The sequence below is a fragment of the Amyelois transitella genome, chromosome 14 (genome assembly GCF_032362555.1).
Source record: "Amyelois transitella isolate CPQ chromosome 14, ilAmyTran1.1, whole genome shotgun sequence".
Classification (NCBI taxonomy): domain Eukaryota; kingdom Metazoa; phylum Arthropoda; class Insecta; order Lepidoptera; family Pyralidae; genus Amyelois; species Amyelois transitella.
Window position 1 is genome coordinate 4,622,554 of NC_083517.1, and position 10,221 is coordinate 4,632,774.

Sequence of the window (10,221 nt, forward strand, 5' to 3'; positions counted from 1 at the left end):
TATGTAAGACTTACAAATTACAATAAACTTGATTCATAAGAAACGATACTCGTTGAAATGAAATGTAACATGTCGTTCATATCTATTGTCTTACGTCATCGGTACTAGAAAAAGGAAAATAGGAGTATTAGTTCAAAATACTGAGAATGTTCTAAGGACGTCTCGAGGTTAGAAGTAATCGAATAATCCCCTCTGAGACCGTCCCCTCTGAAGGAGGAGTTGGGTGGCCTATCGTCGCCCTGCCGACCTTACCCAAGGTCTGTGTCCGGGAAAGGTCGTGACAAAAGAGGGCTAGAATCAAAATACACTCACACTTAAATATAAAAATGCTGAGGTAATAACGACCTTATAGTGACCACCTTTTACCAATTAAATCCTAAGTATTTACTCGATCCTATAATAAATATTCAATTATTTGCATTGTTTATTATTATGTTATTAATGTGAAAAATAAATTACTGTTTAAAACTAGATGTATTATATCTGTATTTAAAATTTGTCTTTATGAGTAACAATTTAAATATAAGTAGTTTTAGTACAAAATAAAACTTAAAATATTTAATTAAAACTATTTTAAATCGTTAAAGAAGAAAATGATGTACAACCTTTGAAGACTAATTTCAGAACATTTCAATAACTCTCGATGTACCTATGTGTCAAAATATTTTGAAAACTTGTAAGTACATAATTTAAAACAGAGGGGTCCATTAAAAATAAAACCCGGAAATTATTTATTTCTTATTTTTCTGGCAGAAAATTATTCAGAATAATGGTAGAAAGAGCATGTTTGTTAAACATAATTTGATCTTTAATGTTTTACTTACACTTCGAACGTTACAAGAGTAGTTCTCTGCTTCCCAAATTCCATAAAAATACGTTCAGTGAATTAGAAGTGTCAGAGTAAGCGTCACTTTTTCATTTTTTTTAACTTCAATGTATGTTATTTAAATAAAAAACATAGATGAAATCACGCCGAGAAAATGCTGCAGTGCAGTTTGTTACCGCTTCTTTTGCACTGACGCCTTGGAAGCGGCAGTAAACTTAGTTTTTAAGTAATTTATTTGACGTCAACCAATGTTGTTAAACCATACGTTTTGACAATTATTAAGCGATATATAGTATCCTATAGTAATGAATAAAAATTTTGATTTTTGCCTCTATGCCCAGATGTCCATTTTCCCACTTGCTTCGATCCCTGTATAATTCAATTGCTTCATTCACATTTATCCATTTATCGCGTCGCAACTCCATGCAAGCTTTCTTAACTAGTGTAATCTTAATGTTATTAAATATAAACTTAATATTAATATTTTATATTTTTATCTGTACCTAATGATTATTAAGTATGAGTTATTGCGTATTTTATTGTAGTTGGTTATTATTGATGTCTTATATAGGTTTATTGACTTTATTTTCTATTGCACTTGCAGATAAACTGACAGAAGGCGATGGTAGCAGTGCAAATTGATTATATTGTAGGTTTGCCTATGTGATAAGTACAATGGTTTGTTTATCAAATATTTTTTTGACGCAGTGCTATGTACCTCACCTTCAAGATGTGGGACGATAAGAATCGGTAAGAGTGGACATCGGTTTTGCAACAACAGTCACACGTCGCTGGTGATGGCACCATTACTAATTTCTCTCGACATCTGTCAAGTTCCAAGACTGTTGGCCCTGCCTTCCCCGTAAGAGACAATAACGTGATTATCAACCTTTAAACTTGCAGCCTGCCCACGGAAAGAACCCCACCGAAGTATTGCGACATGCGGATGGTGATTCGGAGTCCTGAATGACGACGGAAGCTCTATTGGCTCAATTCGTAATAAGGAGCTTTCTCAGGGTCAAATCTACGTCAGAAAGGAGCGACTTAAGCCATGTGGCAAGAGGATAATATCCTTTAATAAGGTGACTCCACTAACTTCTGTCACGTATTTGTCTGTAGTCCTCCAAAGCAGTTTATATACAGAACTTTCAAATTTGATGTTACTTTGTGGGGTTATTCATGAACTTAGAGCATTCGTTTTATCTTCAGACTTTTCTATAAAAAAGCTCATATAACCCACTGGTTAGTGGCCACAAATGCGATAACGGCCGATGAATCTGATATCACTTACCCTGACGGCAATGAACTCTTTGCAGATTGCAATACACATCCTTATAACTGAATAAAATTGTCTTTTTATTCAGATTTTTAACGTATTGCATTCACCACAAAACAAAGACATACCTACTTACCTATACGAACAAAGCAAAAATTTTAAAGAAATCAACCGAATTAAAAAAAATTGAGAGCTAAAAATAATCGAAATTTAAACTAATAATACGTCGTACCTAGGCGAATAGTGGATTCGTACCTCTACTACCTAAATCAAATCATGAAAAAGATTTGCATTCGGCTATGCAATTCAGATAGGTACAATAAATATATAATATTGAAATAAATATTTTTTTTAAATAATAAATAAACAAAAAGACATTTTTTATTCAATCCATTCGGCAATCGTTAATACCAGTTAATAATGCGCCATCAGAGAAATTTTGACACTCTGTTTTGGTTGCTATTTCCAGGGTATTATATAAAATTCTTTGCCGGCAATTGTACACAAATAAGGTGCGGCAAACGAGAAAAGATATTCACACTTAATCACACTAAAATATTTTGGAATGTTCATCATTACATAATAATTTTATAACATTCAATTCACACATGACGACCGATATAACATTGGAGATAATTTCGTAATTTTTAGGGAGTTATCAAATTTATTATGATATCTTTTGTAAACATTGTACATATTTAAAATCCTTGTTCGCCTTTTTTTCAGAAGTAGGGATACTTAAATAAAAAATGTATTAGCGAACACGCAGGCTAACTTTTTTTCTAGTTTACTAGTTATAAATAATACATACATACATATAATCACGTTTATATTTCTTGCGGGGTAGACAGAACCAACAGTCTTCAAAAGACTGAAAGGCCACGTTCATAGAATTGAGATTCAAATAGTGCAAGATGGCTAGCTCATCGCCAAGTATATAAGCCAATCCCTTAGTCGCTTTTTACGACATCCATGGAAAAGAGATTGAGTGGTCTTATTTTTTTTTCTATTGGTGCCGGGAACCACACGTTTGTTTTACATAATAGATAAATCATTTTCTTATGTCCACTTTTTAAAGTTACAATAAATAACTTTTTATTAGTCTATGCTTGTTAAGCTCAAATGACATATATACTCAAAATGAAAGATTTCTAGGAAATAGATAGGTAATTTATAAAAGTAAATGTTAAGTGGGATGTATTGAATGTTATTCTCGAAAGTTTTGTATCAAGTATATAAGATGTAATTTTAAACACATGCAAAGGAAAATTATAATTATTGTATCAAAAAAGGTCGTTTTTCATTTTATTCCTATTTCCCTTCACTGACAGGTTATCATCATAGTAGGCTCTATTGTTGAGGATGAGTCCAGGGTCCGTCGGAGACCAATCTAGGATTGAAGAAAATTAGGTACCTAATTCTTAGGAGTGATCCCCGCCTGAACTCCGTCACGTTATTAACAAGAGATCCTAATCCTGTTTGCAATGGTATTTGCAAGCCTTTTTTTGCCTTAAGAAAAGGATTACATTGATCAAATCTTATTACATCCACGGGAAACTGATGTAGTGGTCCTATATTCTTAAGCGCAGGTAACCACACGCACGACAGAGCAGTTTCAAATATATATCGTACCTAATATCTAACACTTTCTTGTAGCCATGTGCAAAACTGTCGAATTCATGTCACAACTCAGGCGTACTTAGTAGGATAAATGTTTATATGTATCACATTTTTGCATGTCTGCGTGTATTAATAGCTGTAGGAGTCGGGCGGCGCGACCTTGTGCTCGAGACGATCTCTGTACCACGACTCGCAATTTCTCTTATAGATCATGGAATTAAATGGTGAACTGTATGGGAGAGATATTGAAGAAGGAGGAATGAAATGAAACGTACTCGGTTGTAGGACTTTATTGCTTGTTTCTGAAAAAAGAGTACTTAAATGCTAGAGTGTAGGTAATATTTTTATAGTAACTAGGAGAAAGAGGAGCAAGCTAAAGAATTTGTACAGAAGATGGAAAATGTGCTATGATAATGAATTAAGAGTGATTGCGAATAACAAAGTGTATGGAACGTTGCATGTCTTTAAAAGCAGTCAGAAGTTCTAACTGCTTATAAAAATGCATAGACTTGACATCGTTAAAGATGATATGCGTACCAATTAATGGTCTTAGAAGACGTTGCTGATCGGATATAGTAAATAGAAAAATATAGGAAGACTCCAAGCCCCAAAGCATAGGGGCGAAGGGTGCAACTGTGTTGTGAACACGCAAAATAATATGACAGAAAGAGTTAATTTTTTTATATTTATTTTCGATCCGCCCCGGCTACGGACGGGAATTCAGTTAAAAACCGCATGGCTAGTAATCCATGGTAAATTCCATCTAAACTCCTTTTCAGATTTTAATGTTAGTCATAGATTATTTATAGAAGAGTAACTATTAATTGGCAATTCTTTGTGTATCGTGGTACACAGGCAGCGGACTCCGTGCGCCGCACGCCCGATCTCCAATTCTGCAGTGATAAGTTCATCGACACTGACAAGGATGTGCGAAACGGAAATAGAGGCTACAATAATTATTTTTTTGACCAACTAGCTTGCCGGCGACTTCGCCTGCGAATATTGTCCTCATCATCCCGGTCACGTCGTCACAACATTATGGGGCTAAGGAGGAGCCGGGGGCATGCTAAAGACGGTGATCTGACTCTTGTCTGTTTTCCTCAACATTTGCAGGAGAGCCTAGCCCATATTGGATCATGGTTATCTTATTCAATTTCCTGAATACACAAGATTCCTTAAGATGTTTAACTTTGTTGGTACATAAACGTACCTATCCACTCTCGTTGGAAGAAATGAAGGAAACTCTGCAATGTTTATACAGAAGTTAATGAAAATGATTGAAATCCGTGAAATAAATTCTTTCAGACATTTTGTATGAATATCCAATGAGATTAACATGTGTGTTTAACAATATAAATTAATACTAATAAGTAATTATTTATGAAACAAATACAAGTAATGTTATAACTTTTGTCGCCGTCTTCACCTATAATTTTTCCAACTTCTAGGTGTGATACACACATATAATACTGAGAAACCTACACACATTTAAGCTATCAGAGAGCATACCGCACCACCAGTCACCACGAAGGCCACCTAATCATTGTTAAAATAGATTGATTGATCTTTAAGAACTATCTTCTTAAGACTGTTAAGGCTTCTGTAAATACTAACTTTTGGATAGCAACAGTTTACAGAAACACGTTACTCTTTAAATAAAGCACGTATCGTCGAATAAAAACCCGGTTTGATTTCAAAATAAGTTGTAGAGCTTGATGACTGACAAAACAAACAGCGACAAGGTTAGATTCTAACATAATATTTACCTATCACCTCAGGAACCTCATTCCCAAAGCATTATTATAGTGGGAGCGACCAAACACGCAATGATGAAAGAGAAAACCTATCTAAAATAAAGTTTTTCCCATGAAAAAAACTTTTGTTGTGTGTACAACAGTGTTTCTGTAAAATATTGCTCGCTAAGATAGTTACTTATGGTCAGCTTCGTGTAAAAACCTGACTCACCCAATTAGGATTCATGGATAGAGATCGGGGTATTTCAAAGTCATACCCTGGGCTCCTCCCCAGAGTGGTGAGGATGCAACCGGGCCTAAAGCCCGGAGGAAGAATAGTTACTAATGGTTACGGCAGGACCCTTATTTCAATTTCTACGTTTATTATGAATTCGCCCCGTTTCGCCATTTTTACAGGAAACGATGATTAAGAATTAGTAGAATATTAGATATCCATCTTTGAAACACTTACAAAAAATTTGATTCGAAGTATGGTCAAAGTCTTTTTGCCATTTTCGTCGTGAAAAGTTAATAATTCATGAGATTTAATACCGCATTTTTTTGCAAGAGTAATCCAAAAAATGTGCCGACTGATCCACCCTGTGGAAATAGGTCAGATAAACTATCAATTTGACATCGTGAATTATGGTTTGATTGGTAACCAGTTGCTTGAGAACACGGTATTACTTAGAATAAGATTTAAGACTTTTAGATCTTACCTAATTCACCGTTTTAGCAAAATTCTCCAATAAAGAAGATCTGACTGACGCTGATGTGTGTATATCGTCTGCACTGCTGCCCATGACAACAGAGACATTTAAATAATTTGCTTTGTTATAAAAAAATATTATGCCCATGACTTTCTCATGAAGAACAATGGAGATGTAAAGTCAAAAGAGAAACATAAATGTTATTGGAAATTTCAAGTGAAGGCTAGTTTATCACAACCAAAACCAAGAAGACAAAATAAACCTTCGAAATGAATCAAGTCAATTAAATAAGCAGGCACCTTGTAGATTTTGATGCAGTTTAAATACCTACATTACCTACCTAGATTTTTTAAAGTTTGTATTGGCTTATTTACATATAGATTTTTATTAAATTGTAGGTTTAATACAAATTATGGCTATAAAAAGAACACGTCTGCTTTAGGCATTCTGTGTGTGACACTTTTGCAAATTTATGGATAAGTCGTCTAAAGTAAACCAGTACTTCTCAGGGTAACGCCAAAGGTTCATTGCCCCAAATTGCTAAAATTAACTCCGAGATGCGTCACTTGGTTGGCTGGTGGCAGTGGCAGATAAAAAATGGCGAATGAGATAGGCAGTGGTTCTAAGTGATTTTGTAACCCACTAGTTACCAAGAGTCTTCCAGGAGAAGTTTAAGTAACAATATTTGTCTGCTTTTCGGGACTTAAATAGAATCTGCTTAAACAATTTAACTACCTACCTAATTATGTTCAAAAAACGGAAATCAAGTTTATGGTTTAAACTGTTATACCTAAACGAGCTCACTGTTTCTAATCGTATTACTCAGATTTATAATGTTGTTTAAAATAATCATGCTTAGGTACCTTCGCAACTAAGTACCTATAAGACATCAGTCGAAGGCACAGTACCTTTGTGCCATAATGGCTTCGGAGTATGGGTTCTGCTTATTGTTTTTAAATCTACTTTTAAATTAATAGGAGTAAAATTTTTTGCGTAGATTTTTGATTAAAACTAGTGATCGTGGATTATGTTGGAGAGGAGAGCCTGCAATACTTCCCGAGAGAGGCCGACAATCACCCACAACACCTATTACCACAGTTTTTTTTTTTTAACGTGTGGAAAGACCTTCGTCTACCCGGCCGGCTACGGGAAGCCGGACGGGTTATGTGTGGCTTGAACCCACTAAAACCACACGGGGCCATCGCCTACCGCTTCTTTGCCAGGAGCATGAGCTGCCTTCGCTCATATTCCTGACGCGGCGGCCGCTTCCACGGCGGCCTCGGCTCCGGCCGCTCTCCACGGAGCGGCCAGCGGGGTGACCCTGTTACCACCGTGACGTAACCTCCCTTAAAGTCCTGTTAGTAAGGACTTGGGACACTTGAAACAGGAACTTGAGACTGGTAAAATATAAGCTATATTAACAGTGGCCTATCAGTCTTTTCAAGACTGTTGGCTCTGTCTACCCCGTAAGGGATGAAGACGTGATCATATGTATGTATGTATGTAAAATATAAGCTCCTGAACATATAATTCCCTATTTCTATGCTACTGAAGACATTAGATTGCCACAATGAGAAAAGAAGAATTTGATTTTCTTTCCCATTGTACCAGACGCATGGGATGCATGAGGGTTACTATACAAAATAGAAACAATTAAGTCAATGGCGTTGGGGAGCTGACTGCATGAGTTTAAAACAACTTCTCATAATAAAGGTATTAAGGAATGGAAGTAGTATAGAATAGGATAAGTATATATAGGTAGATATAACATCGATTTTCCAGAGATTATGGCAAAAAATCTTCATAAAAACGGTAGAACTAGGCAGGCTCATTTTGCACTTAAGACGAGTAAGTACTTGCGTTACTTGCAATCAATATTAAACCTATCTAAGTCGCGTGCCAGGCAAACGGGCGATAATTAAACTGAAAAAAGCGCGTCACGGGCGGCGGCCGCGTGCGCGCGCGCCTTTTTTCCAGTAGCCTGTGGTGCATAACCGGAAACCAATGCACTTTTTGCATTAAGAGCAATGTCCGTATTAATCTTAGCTATTTGTAATCAAGAACGATATCAGTGGTTAATAGTAAACAAGCAGTTCGAAGACAGTTGGCAAAAATTACCTACATACTTACTGATGGACTGACTGGTATCTACAAAACCGTTGGCGCAGATGTAGAAGTAAAGGTCCCTAATTGTTATGCACCTATCTCTTTAATGAACAATATAGATCACGGTTAAAAATTAAAAAAAAAAATAATGAAAATGGACTCTATGTCTGTCTTCTGAAAAAAATATTTAAGTAGGTAGGTATTTTTTAGCAATAAATTTCCTTTCATACGTAAATGAACTAAAAGTCAATAATGAAAGTAGGTAGGTACTTCCTACGTTGAAAACCCTAGACTAAGTGGGGAAGCAAAAAGAAAGAATTTATCAGTTGATAAATTCTTTATTGCCCTTCTCTTTATAGAATCCCAGCTTTGTCTACAACTATCACCTGCTATAAGCACATTTATTCCGTTTGAAAAAAGGGTTCACAGTTTTATTGAAATTGAAATCGATACAGATGCTTTTGAGGATCTTTACCTCCGAACCCTTAGAGTTAGATATTTGAAACTTCAGTTCAGACACAGTTTGTGTCCTTAACCTCTATCACGACTTTAGTAAAATTCATGCTTATTCAACAGGTTTATTCCCGAAGGGAGCTCTAGGTTTCGAAGCAAAATTTTTGTACGCGATCCTTCATTCGAATTTACATTCAGTCTTAAAATATTCGTGATATTCCTAGCGTGTCGATTCCCAATCCAAATTATGTGCCTGTTAAAGCAATGAAATGGCTCACAAGTTCGTTTAGCAGTAAATTGTGGGTCAGATAAAGGGTGTCACCTTCTGAATGTCGTGGGCCGTGGGTTCGACGACACCTGAGAGAGTGACCTTCCAGATACAGACTTCAACGAACCCGTACAACCATTGTGGGGGAGGTTTAAATTAGAAATATAAGACTAAGATTATAAATGCGAAACTTTAGGTTGAGATGAATATTGTTGATGAGGTTTAATAGACTAATTGGATTTAAAGATTTACATCCAAGTTTTCAAAATATAAGAGCTTTCTTAGCCATATTATAGGTATTATATGTTCAGGGTGGATAACCCTTATCACTTAAGGGTATGAAAAATAGATGTTGGCCGATTCTCAGACCTACTCAATATGCTCACAAAATTTCATGAGAATCGGTCAAGCCGTTTCTTTCAAGAGGAGTAAGGGAACGATCATTGTGACACGATAATTTTATATTTAAGACGAGAATTTTATATAGGCATAAGATATAGTATATTCAGATGTATACATTTTCGAATTGCCCTCGTTTAGTGTTAAGGTGGTGTAAAATAACAGGACCCATTCTCTATGTATTTTATAAGTATACCTAATTTCAGGACCTTTTTTCGTCTTCTACTTACTTACTCGGTGGGGTTACACATATTATATACACAATACAGTAGGTACTCTCATCTTTGTGTGTACCCCGCCTACAGCCTCCACAGAAATGTTTCATAGCCCGGGATCCAAAGGGTTTTCTTCTTTTATAGGTAGGTTGTTAGCTGATACTGGCAAGTTGATAAAGCGGCCGCTGGCCGATGTTTTTTTTCGACCTGCACTGCACCGTTCTCTTGTAACCCCATTCTTAGGTTTTTCTACCGTCACTCGCTCTGTTGAGCCACTGAAAAAAAGCAATAGCGTGCGTCACACTGGATGCTCAGGAATCCCCAACAATTATTGTAATGCATTATGGTCTATTCTAGTAACATGCAATTAAAAGCTACCTGCCTTTAATGCCTAGGCTCGTGCTTAGTTTTTATATGTTTGATATTGTTTTGTCAAAAATATTATTATCCAGGGAACTTTTGTACTAGGTAGGTACGCTAGGTTACTTATTGCTTTTTAAAATGTACTTACTTGGGTACAGTAATAGGTTATACCTTTGTACGATTCATCTATACCTACTAATATTATAAAGCTGAAGAATTTTTTTTTCATTGTTTGTTTTATCGCGCTAATCT